This window comes from Dermochelys coriacea, chromosome 5 (genome assembly GCF_009764565.3).
Source record: "Dermochelys coriacea isolate rDerCor1 chromosome 5, rDerCor1.pri.v4, whole genome shotgun sequence".
Lineage (NCBI taxonomy): Eukaryota > Metazoa > Chordata > Testudines > Dermochelyidae > Dermochelys > Dermochelys coriacea.
This window is the reverse complement of record NC_050072.1, coordinates 119,895,935-119,916,820: the sequence shown is the minus strand read 5'-3', so window position 1 is coordinate 119,916,820 and position 20,886 is coordinate 119,895,935. Positions and strand designations below refer to the sequence as shown.

The 20,886-nt window shown below is 45.2% G+C and overlaps 2 long non-coding RNA genes across 2 annotated transcripts in view; both read left to right on the top strand.

Annotated features, from left to right (window-relative positions):
* The window catches only part of LOC122460329, a 61,354-nt gene extending 55,574 nt beyond the window's left edge, over window positions 1-5,780 (top strand). Inside the window, exons 2-3 of the long non-coding RNA XR_006281576.1 lie at window positions 649-780; window positions 4,245-5,780. This is a non-coding gene — a long non-coding RNA (uncharacterized LOC122460329). The remainder of the gene's footprint in view (window positions 1-648; window positions 781-4,244) is intronic.
* Window positions 5,781-10,063: 4,283 nt separating this feature from the next.
* LOC122460339 lies at window positions 10,064-11,707 on the top strand. The gene is made up of 2 exons (XR_006281592.1): window positions 10,064-10,569; window positions 11,336-11,707. It is a non-coding gene; the product is annotated as an uncharacterized LOC122460339 (long non-coding RNA).
* The last annotated feature ends 9,179 nt before the right edge of the window (window positions 11,708-20,886 follow it).

Here is a 20,886-nt window from a genome sequence, read left to right as displayed (position 1 = left end):
CTTCTATTTTAAGGGACAGCTGAACTTCATAGAATCATAGGACTGGAAGGGACCTCAAGAGGTCATCTAGTCCAGTCCCCTGCACTCATGGTAGACTAAGTATTATCTAGACCACCCTTGACAGGTATTTGTCCAGCCTGCTCTTAAAAATCTCCAATGATGGAGATTCCACAACCTTCCATGGCAATTTATTCCAGTGCTTAACTGCCTGACAATTAGGCAGTTTTTCCTAATGTCCAACCTAAACCTCCCTTACTGCAATTTAAGCCCATTGCTTCTTGTCCTATCATGAGAGGTTAAAGACAACGATTTTCTCCCTCCTCCTTGTAACAACCTTTTATGCACTTGAAAACTGTTATCATGTCCCCTCTCAGTCTTCTCTTTTACAGACTAAACAAACCCTGTTTTTTTCAATCTTCCCTCATAGGTCATGTTTTTCAGATCTTTAATCATTTTTGTTGCTGTTCTCTGGACTTTCTCCAATTTGTCCACAACCTTCCCGAAATGTGGCACCCAGAACTGGACACAATACTCCAGTTAAGGCCTAATCAGTGTGGAGTAGAGCGGAAGAATTACTTCTCTTGTCTTGCTTACAGTACTCCTGTTAATACATCCCAGAATGATGTTTGCTTTTTTTTTTTGCAACAGTGTTATACCGTTGACTCATATTTAGCTTGTGGTCTACTGTGAACCCACCACCAACACTTGGTCTGTGTTGGTCATGCCACATCCACTGTAGAGGTCAGGTGGAGAATGAAGCTTTTCTTCCAGTGGTAGGAGGTAAGATGTCTTATTTTAAAATATATATATTATTTGTATTACCATAGCACCAAGGGGCCATTGTCATAGAACGGGACCCCATTGTGAGGAGTAATGTATGAATACAGAACAAAAAGATGGTCCCTGCCCCACGGGGCTTAGATCTATATTTGCATATTTTTTGTAAAATTAAATCAGGATATTTTAAAAAAACACTCTGGTAAACCATTTAGCTCCTTATTATCTTCTGGGGAGAAAGAAACCTGCTTCACAACTTTCCATTAATTCAAACAGGGAATGAGAAATAAAGAAATGACTTATTTTAAAAACCCATTTCTTTCCTGCTCTTAAAAGCTCCTGCCAAAATTCCAACATTGCCTGTCTTTAGCTAGCAATTTTTTTTCCTGTTTATTATTAGCACTCTCTTCTGTGTGGCCCACTCTCAATAGATGCTTGGAAGCTACTTCTTTGCCCTGAAAGGTCTTCACATTTTTGAACTTCCCCCTGTTTAACAAGCTGAAGTTCTTCATTATGCAAATCTCCTATCAATTGCTAATGGTTTTGTGTTAATATTCAATGCTGATGTCCCTAGATAGCATAAGGGCTTCCTACATACTGTTTTCAATAGACAGTGGCAAAGAAAGGGTGGGGAACTTTATATTTGTTAGTTGCACAGAGCCTCTTGTGATATAAGTAGACACAGTTCAAATGGAATGCTACTGATTGACACCAGTCAAGGATTTAGCTTAGAATCTTAATGTCAATGATAGCACTGCTCTTGTTCTGTCTGCCACTGCTGTTGTCAGCAAATCATCTGGAAGATGATGGGTCGCAGGGGCTATTTTAATAAGCATTTGATAAGCCACTTGTTTTTTGTTTGTTTTTTTTTAATTTTAAATCAGTCCCCTCCTCTACAGAAAGGCAGCATGATTGTAAAAATGTTGGTAAGAGAGGAGCATATTTCTTACCACATGATAAAACTAATTACAAATTTAAAACAATCAAGGACTAAACACATTTAAAAAGGAACCAACACTTCATTAGCAGAAAGGACAGGGTTAACTTAGAAGGGTAAGGAATTGGGTAAAGGAAAAAGGCCAGGGGACCAGGAGGAACAGATAAATGAACGATGACCATGACAATGATCAGACTCCCCTCTCAAATAAAAAATATTCCTCAAATAACTACATATTTTTAATATCCCATTTGCTATAAAAATAAATGTTGCAATCCCAAAGCTGCCCCACAGGTACAAGAACACAGGACCACCAAATGAAATTAATAGGTAGCAGGTTTAAAACAAAAACAAGAAAGTATTTTTTCATGCAATGCACTGTCAGCCTCTGGAACTCCTTGCCAGAGGGTGTTGTGAAGGCCAATACTATAACGGGGTTTAAAAGGGAGCTAAATAGATTCACGGAAGATAGGTCCATCAATGGCTATTAGCCAGGATGGGCAGGAATGGTGTCCTTAGCCTCTGTTTGCCAGAAGCTGGGATTGGGTGACAGGGAGAGGATCAGTTGATGGTTACCTGTTCTGTTCATTCCCTTTGGGGGACCTGCCATTGGCCACTGTCAGAGGACAGGATACTGGGTTTGATGGACCTTTGGTCTGACCCAGTATGGCTGTTCTTATGTTCTTATGTCCCGGGTAGTTGGTGTATACACTGTACTTGTGTTGGAGTTCTCTAGGGCTGACTGAATACAAGCAAGTCTATATAGAACAACAACAAAAATGCAGGCCTGACCATTACTTGTGTGTAATATGATGCCTCACACACCTTCAATTCTGGGTTAGCCTTCACTTGCCTGTGTACTCATTGACCACGACTTTCCTCCCCCCCCCAAGGCCTTTGCTTGCTAACTATGTGTGGAAGCCAAGCAGAACTCACTCTTATGATGTTGCACTGTGAGACAGGCAATATGCAGATCTTTCACTGGTTGAAGCAGATCCTTAGTATGGTATATTGAGGACTGTGCTGGAATTCCAAGCTATCACTTTAAGAGTAGGGGGTTCCTAGTCCTTCCTGCGGGCTAAGGGGCTTTGTAGGAAAGCATGCAATGTAGGAGCACAGTCAATCTGCAGACAGACAGCCTTGAGTAAGGTGGGGTGAGTTCTGCCTCTTTGTTCTGGGTTCTTGTGTATTATCATTCTAAGAAATAAAGTCACGTTACACTGTAAGTTTCCAGCAAGAGTATGTATTTTTATCTAAGTTCTCTGAGTGTATGCTGTGAACATAACAAACTCAAACCTTGGGTTGCTCAAACCTTGGCCTTCCCTTGGCTTCCCAACCAAAAGAGGCCTAACAGGTGAGGCAAGCCACTGATCCTCTCCCTCTAGATATGGAGTCTGGAGGCTCCTTTTCTCCTTCTGGGGCTGGTGATTTCTTGGGTAGAGGAATTGGGTTCTTTTCTGACCTGCCCAACTGCCCAAAGGGGAGTTAGCTCAGGGGGGCATCCCTTGTGAAATTGGGTGCAACTGGCTGGCTGAGAGTCACTTAGACTCTCTGGGCCTCAGTTTCTCATACTGAGGGGGAAATAATGCATCCTTGCTCCTTCCTTTTCTTTGTCTTGTCTATTTTGAATGCAAGCTCTTTAGAGCAGGCTTACTAGGTGTGTGTACAGTGCCTAGTGCACTGGGGCCACCAGGTACTACTATAATGCAGATAATGTTATGTGGCTGTTGGCGATGACATTTGACAATCCTTCAAATCTTTGGGTTTTAAAGTTGAAGGGCCCCAGAAGTACAGAAAAAAGCAGAGGCAGATGAGAGAACCTGACCAAGTTTCATTATTAGTCTATGGGGGATTTTGAAGTTTACAAATAGGTTCACAACCAATATTTCTTTCCCCCTGATAGAAGTTGCTCATCTGCAGCTTTCCTGCATACAATTAGGCATTTGTGATGGGTTAAAGCAAGCCCCTGTCTGGTGATTGTATTGACTGCAGAGAGGCCTAAGAAATCTTCCATAAAATGAGATTTTCAAACTACCTGAAGGACGGGTTCCAAAGAGAATGGAGCTTGGCTGTGCTCAGTGGTGGTAGATGACAGAACGAGGAGTAATGGTCTCAAGTTGCAGTGGGGGAGGTCTAGGTTGGATATTAGGAAATATTATTTCACTAGGAGGGTGGTGAAGCACTGGAATGGGTTACCTAGGGAGGTGGTGGAATCCTTAGAGGTTTTTAAGGCCCAGCTTGACAAAGCCCTGGCTGGGATGATTTAGTTGGGGTTGGTCCTGCTTTGAGCAGGGGATTGGTCTAGATGACCTCCTGAGGTCTCTTCCAACCCTAATATTCTATGATTCTAAGTTCATGAAGGTGATAAAAAATATCAAGTATGTATTTTTTAATTCTGCTGTGTGGATCGGAACCTCCCTGGTGTATTTAACTGTAGCTTTTCCTTTCTCATCAGCAGGAGGAAACAGAGATGGGGTTTGGGAATGCTGGCCCTAAAACAAAATTAACCAATAATGCTCCATTTTTGCAGGGTTCTTTTAGAGTCTTCCCATTGATTTCAATGGCAGCAGGATCAGCCCATAGAAAGAGGAGTCCCCTTCCAAGGAATGTAGTAGCCACCCTGCAGTCTCAGCAGATGTACGTGGGATGCAAGGGCTAACTGCAAACAGGATGGAAGCACCATGTATCAGTAAATAGAGCCATGTGCAAATACAAAAATTTGGATCCGCATCCGTGACAATTAACTTGTATCCAACCTATAATCTGCACTCCACCTTTATATGTATCCACACCAGCACGCTATCTCACTGTTAGAGCCGTGTGCGGATACAGAAATTTGGATCTGCATCCAATCTGCAAAGATGGGAAACAGTGCAACCGCATCTGCGGGCATAAAGTGGATATCCGCAGATTTGCAGGGCTCTATCAATAACGTCCTTTTATTAAGGCATTGTCTATGTTCCTCAACCAGCTATAGTGGATGACTAGATTTCCCAAATGGAACACACACATTGAATTCATTTTTTTCTAGCTGTAGCAGATAATATCACCCTGCTCTTAAAAGCAGGAAGCTGAGCTGATTAGGAGACTTGGCAAGCATAAGTAATTGAAACGGAAGACTGGCTTGCATGGTTTTGACTCTTTACAAAATCCGCCTCGATGAGCTGTTAAACATGCTTTAATTAAATAAACTGTTTGAAAGATAGTGATTTTAAAGATAAAAGCAACCTTTTCCCACTATAAAGAAGTTTTGACAACCAGTCTGCTGATTGCCATTAGTAGTAGATATAGTAGCAAAGTGAGTTTAAATAAAAACAAAGCCTCCATATTTGTTAGGCTTTTGAATGATCACTTGTTTTTTGGTAGCAGCTTTTCATTAAGGGCCAGAATAGCAGGTGCAGGCAGCAAAGTCAATACCTTTTAAGCAGCCCTCAAAACATCTCTCTCTTTCATAGAGTTTGATACTGCTGGCCATCTCCATAGCATCTGAGTACCTTTCATGTAAAATCAATAACAATAGTAAAGTCCATAGTGGACTTCATGGAGTCTCTGGTTCACCACCTTTTTCAGAGTTAAAAATTCTGTTTGGAGTATATGTTTGTGGTGTTAGATTTGCTTGCTACAGGTTTGGGGATTTTTTTTTTATTTTATTTTTTTTACTCTAGCCATAGCAGCAGCTGGTGTGTGTTGGTTTTCTTCTTATTATGTACATTTTAAAGTTGTGCATATGATCATAAAATAAAATATGTGCATACCTATGTAATTATTCACCATTAATATTGAAGTAGCACCTATAACATGCTAGACACTATACATGTCAGAGGTGAATTCTCCTGAAAGCTTTTGCATCCTACAAGATCTCATAATTTAAATATAAGCAAGCAGCAGATGTAGTTTCATTTGTACAGGGAAAGCAAAACCACTATGCAGCCTGACAGCCAGTCTATCGTAAACCATAGCAGCTAGAAGCCAACAAAAGTCATTAGCCCTGTACAACAGATCCATGAAGATACAATTAAAACAATAGACTTCTCATATATCTGTTTCCACAGAAGGAAAAGGTGGACTCTTGATTCCTCAAGCACCAAATAAAGAAATGATAGAATCTGTATCAGTCTCAGCAACAGAATCATTACAGGCATTTCCAAAGCTGTCATACGCATCATCATGAGAGACACCACCATCACCATGGCAGCCAAATCCAAGTTAACACCTGCATTGAAGTCACAACACACCCAGCATAGAGTGAGTCATGCTAGTGGCCTTGCCCTGGGATCACCAGGGCAGACATGCAAATAAGCATTCAGAATCTATTCACAAGTGATATATGCATTTATTTGATGAGCTGCTGCAGCTGTGTCGGCCCCAAAATATTAAAGAGACAAGGTGGGTGAGGTAATATCTTTTATTGTACCAACTATTGCTTCAGTAGTTAAGGTGCTGGCAAAGGACTCAGTCGATCTGGATTGAAATCCAGGCTCTACCACTGATTTCTTGTGTTACCGTGGGCAAGTCACTTAGCCTCTTTGTGTCTCAGTTTCTCATCTGTACAATGCGGATAATAGCGCTTCCCTTCTTCTCACTGTTGTTTTGAGGATAAACACATAAGTTAGTGAGGTGCTCAGATACTGCAATCAGAGGGCCATAAAAGTGCCTAGATAGCTGGCAAATTAATGCTAATTTGGTACATTTCATTAGTCCTACTCCTGTTTTCTAGGTTAAATCTTAAGCTCATCACTGTGTTTGTTTTTTTCATTTCCTTTTTAAGTTACTTATCGAAACAGAGCAACAGCAACATCCTTTATTTATTGGTTGGAACACTTTGTTTATTGCAGTGAATTTCACCACACCAGGCCTGGGCTATTATCTGCAATCCTGGCATCGTCCTCTGGACTATTAATGTGAAGTTCAAAGCAGGAGAATGCACTTTTGAAATAGGAGTACTTGTGAGGCAGACTGAACTTTCTGCTACCCTGCAGCCTATTTAATTAACTAAACGGATCACCTCCTGGAAAGGATAAAGAATGATTTGATAGAATTCTGAGGATGAACACTTCCTTTTTAGGGAAGGTCTAACTTGTTCCTGTCACCCCTACTGCCTTTTTAAATTACTCTACACCAAGCCCCACAGAGGGCTGGGAGGGGGAAAATGATTTTTTTTTTTAATTTATAACTTCAGACCCTCCAGAGTGATAAATGACTTTTGACAGGTTCTCTTATTAGCACAAGGCCCTATTTGCCAAACCAACTCTTCATGCCAGAATGAATGAATGAATTAGTTCTTTAGAGCAAATAAAAGTGTGTAGTCTTATTCCATACTGTCTTTATGTAAAAAATCTCCATACCGCCATATATACATTTTCTTTTAAATCCCTACTAAGGGCCAGATTTTCTAGGTTAGGTGCATATAAGTGTAAACACATTTATGTGTGTGATGCCCCCCCTGCTTTGGTCATCTGTGGGATTGGAACCTACGACCTTAAGCACTGAAAACATAAGTCTCTGCTTCTTGAACTAAAGTAGCTCTCTTGCCTTCCATAAAGAAAGCACTATGTTCTGACATAAAAACAGTTCACAAAAAGAACTTGTGAGCACTCAGTATTTTGAACAGAAGGGGGGAAGATACTTTCAAAACTACGCCAGCAATTTAACATTTTCAGAGGATTACTGAGATCATTTTTGGAAAGTATGTGGGAAAGGTGTAAACAAGTTCACAGATTACAAGCTCTGAAGAGATCAGTGTGATCATCTAGTCTGACCTTCTGCCTAGCACAGGCCCTAGAACTCTCCCAAAATAATCCCTAGAGCATATCTTTTAGAATAGACAAGGAAGAGTCATCAGCTCCAAGTTATAGGTGGGGAGCGGAGGCCCAGCAAGATTAAATGACTTGCCAGAGTCTCACAGGAAGTCATTGTAGAATCTATAAGAATAAGTATGTTTCCATTCATTGAAGGGATTTATATGCGTATCTTAACGCAAATTACACTTGTATGGAGACTAGATCCCAAGATGTCCTGCACATATGAACTTTAGAGTAAGGGTATGAAGACCGGACTTTTAGGGTGAAATCTTGGTCCTACTGGAGTCAATGGCAAAATTTCTATTTACTTCAACGGAGTCTGGACTTTCATCCTTAGTGTTTTACTAAACAATGTCATGCCAGTGCTGTTCAGGGTATAGATGGTGCATAGGGTGGTCTGCTTTTGTACTACTTCCCCAAGGTCCACACTTTGTCTGCTCTCATTGTCACATATCATTCCCTAAAGTGGCAGATTTATTTGTGCATTCACTAAAATGGACAATCTCTGTGCTTTTGCAGAGAAACTGGGGGGCACAGACCAAAGAACTCCAATTTTCTATTCATTTATCAGCCTCCTACACCAGTGAGATCTTTCATGTAGGAAACTACATGAGTCCTCCATTCTTTAGAACAGAGAGAGCTGTTTTACATTTAACTGGAGTGAAAATTTCCTTTACATTCCAGGAGGGCATTTTAAATTAGTCATTTGACTACTACAGCAAATCAGATATCATAAAGGAAGTAGAAAGGAGTACATGAAAGGTACTCATTTTAATAAAAAATGCCCAATTCCACCTGAACATGGTGAAAGATAAAATAAAATAAACAAATATGTATCAAAAAGAATAAGGATGCAATTGTGGAAAATATCCACTGAATGTATTGTGTGTGAAGTGTCATTACATAAAAAAGAATGGACAATCCCCCAATCCTTTTGTTTCTACACAATAAAGGAACTTCAAGGACTTAAGCACATGAGCAAAATCAATCCTCCTATGAGTGAATAAGGCAAAGTGACCATTGTTTGTTCCTTCTAGAGTCAAAGTGGGCTTATGGGATTTCAGGCCTACTGTGATTATGCAAATCTCAGTAAATGGGGTATTGTCTTTCATTAGTATCAATCTAAAGAGTGAGGGAACATCATGGGCTTCTAAATTTTAATCAGCCCTTTTGGAATTGAGAAAGTCTAGATCAGAGACTTTGCTAGAAAGACTGAATGGTTTCCAGAAAACGTATGGGAGATCCATGTGTGCATGCTAGGGCAGCATTTGGATCTTATTTGGGAAATTCTTCTGGAATTCCTCATCGGAATCTATTATGATGAACATGTCTTTGCAGGTCAATAGGTTTACTGTTCTGAATTCTGCTCTACCGTTCAGTACTGATAGAAGGCCACTACTCCAGCACAAATGGAGAACTGGTGTAATGAACTGAGACTTGAGCCCTGCACTCTGACCCAATCCAGTGGAACACTTAAGCATATGCTTAACTTTAAAGGCATGAGCATTCTCATTGACTTCAGTGGGGCTACTTGCATGCTTAACTTTAAGTAAATTCTTAAAGGTATGGATGTGGTATTTACCTCTGTATTTACCATTAGTAAGACCATTTCTGACATATTGTGTCCAGTTCTGGTGTCCACATTTCAAAAAGGATGTTAGAAAGTGGAAAGGGTTTGGAAAAGAATGGGAAGAATGATTCAAGGTTTGGAAAACAAGACTTTCAGTGAAAACGTAAGCTCAACCTCTTTAGTTTATCCAAGAGAAAGTTAAAAGAAGACTTGATCACTGTCTACCAAGGCTTGCATGGGGAAGAAATTCCTCAGAGTAGATGGCTCTTTTATCTAGGAAAAAAAAGGCATAATGAAACTCAGTAGTTAGAAGCTGAAGCTAGAGAAATTCAGACTAGAAATAAGGCACAATTTTTAAACAGTGAAGCTAATTGACCACTGGAACAGTTTACCAAGGGACGTAGTGGATTGTCCATCATGTGCAGTCTGTTAATCAGGACTGGATTTTTCTCCTAAAAGATACATGTGATGGGATATACATACTCCATATGAGCTGGAAAGGCAAAAGAACTGATGAGCACAATCAGCCCTGCCCATTACACCCGTCATGGGTGTCAGGATTGTAAGGATACTCCTACACTCTGAGTTTTGATTGAGCTAGGGTGTTAGAAGCCAGTGTAACCACACTGGCATAGGCAATGGGACAGTTAGCTTCCCAAGGAAGTGCCTAATGTCCTGGGTAGGATTGTACTCTACACTTCTATTTTTAGTGTGCTAGCTTGATCAAAGCTAGCATGAATACATTGACCTGAGTTAGAAATTACACCTTCAGCTTGAAGTGCGGACATATCCTATTGTGATGGGGTATGTAGCCCATGAAGGGTTACTGTGGGTCGGAGAGACCAATTATATACCTGGTAGCACCTGAGAGAGAGAAAGCTAAGCCTAATTGATAATGATGCCCAGCTGGGGAGCGGCTTGGTGGCAATTATAAAGCCAGGAAGTTGGCAGAAGAAAGTGGTTGCAGAGAAAGACTCAACAGTTACTCATAGAGATGGATAGAAAAGATCAGAAGCAGTCCAGTGAAGCTTGTGAGGGAGTAGACCTTAACTGTCAGCCACAGGATACCTAGGCTGGAATCCAGAGTAGAGAGAGGGCTTGTGTTTCCCTACCAGCTACTGAGGAAGGTGGGGTGAAATCCCTTGAGGTAATGAGTGTAAGGACCATATAGCCCAGAGACAGGCCATCTACTCTCACTTGAGGTGAAAAGCGTGGCTAGAGCTAGGAACTGAGAAGGACAATGGCTGATCTGAGGCTCCCGGGAGGGGAGGTGATGTTTAACTATTTGGGTTTATCAGGGACCTGGCAACGGTTGTTAAGTCGGGCCACAGTAGGGTGCCTTGCCTGAAGGGAAATGCTGTGTCTGAGCACTGAGCCCAGAGGGTGAACAGATGAATAACTCAGAGGGGCTGTGAACTAAGCCCAGGTGGGATAAAGATTCCTTTGTTTTGGACTTGTGACTCTGGATTCTGCTGTCTTGGAAGGTGTGTACTGGAGTGGGGAGGGGTGTTGAACTTTTGTAGGACCTGGCCAGAGGGTTGAACTATAAGCTACCAGAGTGGGCTGGAAATCTGGTTGAGGGGAAACTGAGGCAGAGGGGCTATGCACTGAATCCTGCAGGAGGAGGTACACGGGGGCAGCAATCACATGGCAATATTCTACACCTCAAATAGAAGATACAGGCGTAATGCAGAAATTACTGGGTACGGTTCTATGGCCTCTGTTATGCAGGAGGTCAGACTAGATGGTCTACTCTGTGTTTAATATTTATGAATCTAATCTCTGACTCTAGAGATTTATTTATCACCAGATCTAATTTCCTCCCTTCCTACTTCTCTACCACAATGAAGATTACTGCTTCTGCCTTGTCTGTTCTGGGAAAAGATCCCGTATTGGAAAAGAGGCTAGTTAACCTGCTTAGCAGGGACGGAGAGGGAGACTGGATTTGTAAAAAAAATATCTCCCATACTACAGAGTTGTCTATTCCAGGGAAATGCATCATGTTATAAAAATGATTTAACAGGCATGTTTTTAACATGATGCATTAGCCCATTATAGACAAGCCCTCATTAACTGGGAAAGTTTTGCAAATCCAGTCTGCCTCATTGTAGGGACAAAAATAATGGCTTTCTGCTGCATGAATACAGAAAGGAAGAATTGGCAGAAACAAAAAGCAGGCCTTTCCATGGGGAGATTGTATATATTCATAAATTCTCCTTTTTTTTTTTTTTTTTTTTTTTTTTGTCATAGAAAGGAAGAAAATCCTGAAAGAAGCCAGGCGTTATTATTATTATTTTTTTCTCCATGAAGACGTGAACACCCGATTTTCTGCTTCTTTTGCTAGCGGTGAGGATTTTTCATGCAACTCTAATGATAAACAAATTACATATTCAAAGGTTGCCCTGAGGAACAATACTGAGTGTTGTCGATCTGAGCGGCCTTGGTTTATGGGTTAATCCTGTAATTCATCAGCTGAAATATAGCTAAGGATGGGGAAACAATATTAATGATATATATTTTTGTGGGTCTCAGTTATCTCTTTCCTGTTGGGGAAAGGAACATAGTCTTGAGCCAGCTTAAGATCCCAAGTAAATTCATCTGTATTAATGTGTTATTAACTAATCTATTATTGATAGTTGTGTCTGATTTGTAAACTGGTCAGAGAAGAAAGCAGGGGAGCACTTTAATGTCTAGCTACCATAGCTTCTCCAAACTATCCATACCGTTGGGTATGATGGGGTATGCAAACCTTACACTGGCCAGGACAGGGTTAACGAGTGGCCGTGGGGTCAATCAGCCCTGCCCTCCTACACTGGCAGTAGGTGTCAGACTTGGAGAGAGGTGCTAGAGGTGGGGCACACTGCCCAGTTGGGGGCTGACTGGGAAGGAGAGCAGATCTTCATCTCTCACTTTGTGATAGTGGCTGGGCTAGGGCCAGGAATGGCCTAAAACTGCTGCCTCCCCTGGGGGAAGGTAAGCCTGGTGTGGGACGACTGTTTGATTTGTCCCTGGTAATTTACTTCCCGGTGCTGCAGATGGTGCCCTGCTTCAAGGAGGAGACAGCTAAATAATTGCTCTTTCGTTGCCATACTCCTGATTGGGCACCAGGATATAGTTTATCCCAGAAGCAACCTGGTCAAACTTGATGCTGCAAATGTGGGTTGGAAATGTGGCAAAAACAGGTTGGATGCACCTTCCTGTTTCTGCTCACACTGAAATGCAGAGGTAGCAGCTTCCCTTCTGGAAAATTAACACTGTTGCTTTTGGCCCTTTCTGTATCCCTGTAACGGGGTCCCTGCAGGGCCCTCCTGGCTCTTGCCCCTCTGGGCTGAGAGAGTCGCACAGAGACCTTGGTGCAGAGCTCGCCTGGTGTTTTTATTTACAGGTTGTGCTCCCACCACCTTTCCACCATATACATAGCCCTGGTCTACACTAGGCGTTGAGGTCGAATTTAGCAGCGTTAAATCGATGTAAACTTGCACCCGTCCACATGACGGAGCCCTTTTTTTCGACTTAAAAGGCTCTTAAAATTGATTTCCTTACTCCACCCCCGACAAGGGGATAAGCGCTGAAATCGGTTTTGCTGGGTCGAATTTGGAGTACTGTGGATGCAATGAGATGGTATTGGCCTCTGGGAGCAATCCCAGAGTGCTCCATTGTGACCGCTCTGGACAGCACTCTCAACTCAGATGCACTGACCAGGTAGACAGGAAAAGGCCCGTGAACTTTTGAATTTCAATTTCCTGTTTGGCTAGTGTGGCAAGCTGCAGGTGACCATGCAGAGCTCATCAGCAGAGGTGACCGTGATGGAGTCCCAAAATCGCAAAAGAGCTCCAGCATGGAGCTCCAGAACGGAAGGTACAGGATCTGATCACTGTATGGGGAGAGGAATCCGTGCTATCAGAACTACGTTCCAGTTTTCGAAATGCCAAAACATTTGTGAAAATCTCCCAGGGCATGAAGGACAGAGGCCATAACAGGGACCCGAAGCAGTGCCGCGTGAAACTTAAGGAGCTGAGGCGAGCCTACCAGAAAACCAGAGAGGTGAACAGCTGCTCCGGGTCAGAGCCCCAAACATGCCACTTCTATGTTGAGCTGCATGCCATTTTAGGGAGTTCAGCCAACACTAACCCAGCCGTGTTGTTTGACTCCTTCAATGGAGATGGCGGCAACACGGAAGCTGGTTTTGGGGACGAGGAAGACGATGAGGAGGAGGCTGTAGATAGCTCACAGCAAACAAGTGGAGAAACCAGTTTTCCCGACAGCCAGGAACTGTTTCTCACCCTGGACCTGGAGCCAGTACCCCCCGAACCCACCCAAGACTACCTCCCGGACCCACCAGGCGGAGAAGGCATCTCTGGTGAGTTTACCTTTTAAAATACTATGCAAGGTTTAAAAGCCAGCATGTTTAATGATTAACTTGCCCTGGCATTCGTGGCTCTCCTGGATATACTCCCAAAGCCTTTGCAAAAGGATTCTGGGGAGGGCAGCCTTATTCCATCCACCATGGTAGGACACTTTACCACTCCAGGCCAGTAGCACATACTCGGGAATCATTGTAGAACAAAGCATTGCAGTGTACGTTTGCTGGCATTAAAACAACATCCGTTCTTTATCTCTCTGTGTTATCCTCAGGAGAGTGATATCATTCATGGTCACCTGGTTGAAATAGGGTGCTTTTCTTAAGGGGACATTCAGAGGTGCCTGTTCCTCCTGGGCTGTTTGCCTGTGGCTGAACAGAAATGTTCCCCGCTGTTAGCCACGGGGAGGGTGGAAGGGCTAGCCACGTGGTGGAGGGAGGCAAAATGCAACCTTGGAATGAAAGCACATGTGCTATGTATGTAATGTTAACAGCAAGGTTTACCGTGAAAGAGTGCACCCATTGTTCTATAAAATGTGTCTTTTCAAATACCACTGTCCCTTTTTTTTTCTCTCCACCAGCTGCATGTGTTTCAAGGATCACAGGATCTTCTCCTTCCCAGATGCTAGCGAAGATTAGAAGGTGAAAAAATGCACTCGCGATAAAATGTTCTCTGAGCTCATGCTGTCTTCCCACACTGACAGAGCACAGACGAATGTGTGGAGGCAGACAATGTCAGAGTGCAGGAAAGCACAAAATGACCAGGAGGAGAGGTGGCGGGCTGAAGAGAGTAAGTGGCGGGCTGAAGAGAGGGCTGAAGCTGAAAGGTGGCAGCAGCGTGATGAGAGGAGGCAGGATTCAATGCTGAGGCTGCTGGAGGATCAAACTCATATGCTCCAGCGTATGGTTGAGCTGCAGGAAAGGCAGCAGGAGCACAGACCGCTGCTACAGCTCCTGTGTAACCAACCGCCCTCCTCCCCAAGTTCCATAGCCTCCTCACCCAGACACCCAAGAACGCGGTGGGGGGGGCCTCCGGCCACCCAGCCACTCCACCCCAGAGGATTGCCCAAGTAACAGAAGGCTGGCATTCAATAAGTTTTAAAGTTTTAAAGTGCTGTGTTGCCTTGTCCCTCCCTCCCTCCACCACCCCTTCTGGGCTACCTTGGTAGTTATCCCCCTATTTGTGTGATGAATTAATAAATAATGCATGAATGTGAAGCAACAATGACTTTATTGCCTCTGCAAGCGGTGATCGAAGGGAGGTGGGGAGGGTGGTTAGCTTACAGGGAAGCAGAGTGAACCAAGGGGCGGGGGATTTCATCAAGGAGAAACAAACAGAACTTTCACACCGTAGCCTGGCCAGTCATGAAACTGGTTTTCAAAGCTTCTCTGATGCGCACCGCACCCTCCTGTGCTCTTCTAACCGCCCTGGTGTCTGGCTATGCGTAACCAGCAGCCAGGCGATTTGCCTCAACCTCCCACCCCGCCATAAACGTCTTCCTCCTTACTCTCACAGATACTGTGGAGCGCACAGCAAGCAGTAATAACAGTGGGGAATATTGGTTTCGCTGAGGTCTAACAGAGTCAGTAAACTGTGCCAGCGTGCTTTTAAACGTCCAAATGCAAATTCTACCACCATTCTGCACTTGCTCAGCCTGTAGTTAGGCAGCCTGGAGAGTAGTCAGGAGCTGTTCATGTATGGCTTCATGAGCCATGGTATTAAGGGGTAGGCTGGGTCCCCAAGGATAACTTATAGGCATTTCTACATCCCCAATGGTTATTTTCTGGTCTGGGAAGAAAGTCCCTTCCTGCAGCTTTTGAAACAGACCAGAGTTCCTGAAGATGCGAGCGTTGTGTACCTTTCCCGGCTATCCCACGTTGATGTTGGTGAAACGTCACTTGTGATCCACCAGTGCTTGCAGCACTATTGAAAAGTACCCCTTGCGGTTTATGTACTCGCTGGCTTGGTGCTCCGGTGCCAAGATAGGGATATGAGTTCCGTCTATGGCCCCACCAGAGTTAGGGAACTTCATTGCAGCAAAGCCATCTACTATGACCTGCACATTTCCCAGGGTCACTACCCTTGATATCAGCAGATCTTTGATTGTGTTGGCTACTTGCATCACAGCTGCCCCCACAGTAGATTTGCCCACTCCAAATTGATTCCCGACTGACCAGTAGCTGTCTGGTGTTACAAGCTTCCACAGGGCTATTGCCACTCGCTTCTCCACTGTGAGGGCTGCTCTCATCTTGGTATTCTTGCGCCTCAAGGCAGTGGAAAGCAAGTCACAAAGTTCCATGAAAGTGCCCTTATACATGCGAAAGTTTCACAGCCACTGGGAATCGTCCCAGACCTGCAACACTATCCGGTCCCACCAGTCTGTGCTTGTTTCCCGAGCCCAGAATCGGCGTTCCACCGCATGAACCTGTCCCATTAGCATCATGATGCCCACATTAGCAGGGCCCGTGATTTGAGAGAAGTCTGTGTCCTTGTCCTCATCGCTCTCGTCACTGCACTGATGTCGCCTACTCACCCGATTTCACTTTGCCAGGTTCTGGTGCTGCATATACTGCTGAATAATGCGTGTGGTGTTTAATGTGCTCCTAATTGCCAAAGTGATCTGAGCGGGCACCATGCTTGCCGTGGTATGGCGTCTGCACAGAAAAAAGGCGCGGAACGATTGTCTGCTGTTGCCCTGATGGAGGGAGGGGCGACTGACAACATGGTTTACAGGGTTGGCTTACAGGGAATGAAAATCAACAAAGGGGGTGGCTTTGTGAGAAACTGAATGGCCGCCTTAAGGATAGAACTCAAAACCTCAAGGATAGAACTCAAAAGTGGGTTTAGCAGGCCATTGATTTCACAGAGGGAGGGAGGAGAAAATGAATACAAAACAAATCTTGTCTATTTCTTGTTTTGAGCCACTTCATCTATCTTTATACATCATGCTGGCAGCGGACTGTTCAGTACGACCGCTAGCCATCGTCACCTCCTGGGTGCTCGGCAGAAGACGGTGCAGTATGACTACTAGCCATTGTCTTCTGCTGGCTGCAAATTAAAAGACAGTGCACTGCCGGTAGGACTCAATCGCCATGAGACAAAACAAGGGAAATGACCTGGCTGAGTCACTCCCAGGTTTGCCCAGGCGCCCGGTTAGAAGAGCACCCAGGACTACGTCGACGATGGCTACCAGTCATACTGCACTGTCTGCTGCCAAAAGGCAATAAACTGCTGCTCTGTAGCAATGCAGTACCATGTCCGCCAGCACCCAGGAGACATATGGTGGCGGTTAGCTGAGGGGGCTCCATGCTTGCCGTGGTATGGCGTCTGCACAAGTAACTCAAGAAAAAAGGTGCAAAACTATTGTTTGCCGTTGCTTTTACGGAGGGAGGGAGGGAACGGGGGCCTGACGATATGTACCCAGAACCACCCGCGACAATGTTTTAGCCCCATCAGGCACTGGGATTTCTACCCAGAATTCAAATGGGCGGTGGAGACTGCGGGAACTGTGGGATAGCTACCCACAGTGCAAAGCTCTGGAAGTCGACTGTTGCCTCGGTACTGTGGACACAGTCCGCTGACTACATGCACTTAGAGCATTTGTGTGGGGACACACACACTCGACTGTATAAAAACGCTTTCTACAAAACGGACTTCTATAAATTCGACCTAATTTCGTAGTGTAGACATACCCATAGTCCCCTTCTTACAGTCCACTGGCAGGAGAGGGAACATGCTATCTCTCTCTGCTTCCCCTCGCTGCCTTTCCTATATTGCAGCTTCCCTCTTTCCAGCTACTATCCTTGGCTTCCTTCCCCCGGGGCTCTTATCCAGCCCCAGCCTGATGAGACAGCAGCTTCCCCAATCAGGGACAGGTGATCTACCCAACCCAATTCGCCTCCCTTAATTGGAGCTGAGTGACAGAGGGTTGGCTAAGCAGTTTTCTGCTTAGCACACTGTCACATGCCTCCCCACTTTTTCCCAATCACCTGGTTCACCCGTGCAGGACCCTTCCCCCCCCCTTTCTAACAGGTAGGGTCCTAATGGGGAGGCCTTCATCTTTTGGGTGACCTGCTGGGGCTTCCTTGCAGGGTTCAGCCATCCCCCATCCACAGCAAATACATTGTGTGGGGGTGGGCCACCCCCTAGCGCTGCTTCCGCCCCGAGGTCATCACACCAGTCACACCCCTGGGTGCGCTCCCCTTTCTTTCCCTCCCTCACCCCTGACAGGGATTCAGGATTGGCCCCAGCTTCCTCCTGAGCACCCAGAACCTCTGATTCCCAAGACCCTTCAAGCAGGATTCAGACTTCGTCTCCTAGGGGTCTTCCTACAGAGAGTTCTGTTGGGCCCATTGGTTCTGCTGAGAGCCCGGGGGCAGATACTCCCTCCCTATCATCTTTCTCCTTTTCCATGTCCCGTCCTTCTTGACTTGGGCCCTGTTGTCTAGGGCTTTCCCTTTCCAAGACCTCTTCCCCCTTCCTCAATGGGTGTCTCTCTTCTCTCACTTTGGGCCTCCTTGCCTCATCTCCTTTCCATATGGGCCAGGGTCCCAGTCGGTGCCCACCATGGCTGGGTATGGCAGGCCCTCTACCACCCCGACCTGTTTCCAATGGAAGTGGCCCTGAACCTCAAGGGGTACCTTGGCCATTGGGCACGACCTTTCATCTCCATGGATGCATCCCAGATTTATTTTGGCCCCATGGATTATCCACTGTGGCTTCGCCAGCCCCCTCCTTACTAGAGGGCAGGCCAAGGCAGAGTCCGCCAGACCCCGCTGGGGTCTCCTCCCCACCTTCACACGAATGGTGGACAGTTTTTGCCCCTTTCTCCACCCTCCAGAGTTGGTCCACCCACAAAATTCCGCAAAACCACAGTCCATATCCAGGCAGTCCTGCTTTTTATGTCCCACTCGCTCGCACTGCCAGCAGACTTGTTGCCTGGTCCCAGTGGGAGCTCCTTAGTTGGTCTCCTGCTTTTTCTCAGGTCCCTTCTCATTCAGGGTTTCCCTGGATTTTCTTCCAGTCTTCGTCCCTATAGGAGTGCCCCGCCTTCCTGGGGGAGTCTGCCTCCGTGTACTCCTCTGTCAGCTTTACTGGGGTCTCCACCGTGCCCGGTTGGTGCCATCTCACCTATACCCTTGTCCTCTTGGGGAGGCTTTGTACAAACAGTTCCAGGACGAGCACATCCATGACTTCCTCTACGGCCTGGGTACCAGCTCTCAACCATCGGGTGGTCCAGTCCATTAATTTCTGTGCAAAGGCCCGGGGTCTCAAAACCCCTGTCCATTTCGCAGCCCAGAAGCGCTGGCGATCTGTTTTCAGCAGACAGCCCTACCCGCTCTAGGACAGCCACTTTTAGTGTGTCATAGCTCCTGGCCTGTTCCTCACTCAGGGCCATATAGGCCAATTGGCTTTGCCTGCCAGGTAGGGAGCCACTCGCAGAGCCCAAGTTGTTCTGTCCAATCCTGCCTGCACAGCTACCCACTCAAAAGTGTCTAGGAAGGCATCGGGGCGGGGGGGGGGGTCATCTGCCAGGCCCATTTTACATAGTCCCAAGCCCGGTGCCCATATACCATCCCCCAGCGGGGCTCACCCTGCCTTCTGGAGGAGCTGCTTTGAACGGTTGTCTGCTCCCGAATAAAGTCTCACAGGCTTCTCTGCTGTTCAACTGGCCAGCTAAGTAGGTACTACTTCTCCAGCTGCTGGGATTGCTGAAAGATTTGCACTGCCTTCTGCAGCCCTTCCTACTGCTTGATCAGCCACTGCAAGATCTCTTCCATCTTGGGCTGTCAAACTCTTGCTCTGGCACAAATCCTGGACAAGCCCCCACGTGTAATGGTCTTTGTGCAGGGCTCTCCTGGTTCCTGCCCTCACTGGGCTGAGCAAGTCACACACAGACCTTGGTGCAGTGCTCATCTGGTGCTTTTACTTATAGGTTGTGTTCCCACCACCTTTCCACCATACATATAGTCTCCTTCTTGCAGTTCACCAGGAGGAGAGAAGGGGTAAACTATCTCTGTCTGCTTCCCCTCACTGCCTTTCCTCTAGTGCAGCTTACAGACTGTCCAACTCCTCCTCTGGCTTCCTTCCCCTGGGGCTTTTATCCAGCCCCAGCCTGATGAGGCAGCAGCTGTTCCAGCTTCCCCAGTCAGGGCCAGGTGATCTACCCAGCTCCAATTCAACTCCCTTAATTAGAGCTGTAGTGACAGAGGGTTGGCTAAGCAGTTTTCTGCTTAGCACTCTGTCACAATCCCGCAGAGCAGATTTGTGTCAAAATGAAGAGTAAGTTAACCAAAAGCTTGAAACCATAAATATAGACATAAGAACCTGAGTCTTTAATGTCAACACACGTGAGTTTTAGGAAAGTTCAGCTCCAGGTCTGTATTTCATAGCTGCTATCAGCTTGGGGTAGGACAAGGGGAAACATGTCTGTGGTTCCAGCCACTACCTCATTCCCCACAGGTAGCCCTGCTTGCTGTCCGACATGTTTGAGCAGGAATTGAATGTTGCTCTAAGCTTCCTTGGTTTTAGCATCCCCACTCCCTATCATCCGGTGTTCTTGTTCCTCCTAGACTTCACTTGACCAGAAAACCCAGCCCTGCAGAAACAACCAACTCGGATCAGGTATGGTGCTTTGGTGCATGATCCATTCTTTTTTAAATCCAAGATCCCAAATTAAAACATCATGGGCCAAATTTTCTACACAAGAGGTCCAAGTTATGCATTTGAGATCCAAGCAATGCCATTTCCCTGTTTTTATCTAATATTTTCTCTATGTAAGTATGTTTAACAGTTATTTTTATGAGATTCTTCGAGGGGAAGGGGAATTACTCATTATAATATTTGATTGCTTATTACAGATCCCCAGTTTATTTCATTTTGTAGTTAATTACAAATGAGGAGAGAGCGGTGTTGTGTGGCTGCAATCTTCATGCCACAGTACTGAAGCCTTTTGCGTGTGAGAGAAGTATTTGGCTTGCTGAATACAAGTGATATTTAAGCAATTCATTTCGCCCATTTGTAGTACTGCCTTGAGTCGGGAACAGGCTGAGATAGTAATCCGGATTGGGATTTCTCAAAGGAGCCTAAGGGAGTTAGGCACCCAAATCCCCCTGAAAAATCACAGCCACAATACTCACCCTTCCCATGAACTCCATATACCCACATTTTTAAGATCTCACAGATCAGTCAGTTTTTTAAGATGGACCTTTCCAAAAATATTTGACACCTAAATTTGTAATATGAGGTTCCCAAATTTTGGTTGCTAGATCCTTATTTAAGTGATTAAATATATTGTCTCATTTTCAAAAGTGATTGAATGCCCTAAGCTTCCACTGAAGTCAGTGGGTGATCAGCTCTGTTGAAAATCAGGCCTCTAAATCAAGTGCCTAAATACAGACTTAGGTAACCAACTTTTAGCTCTTGGCTGTGAATATCTCG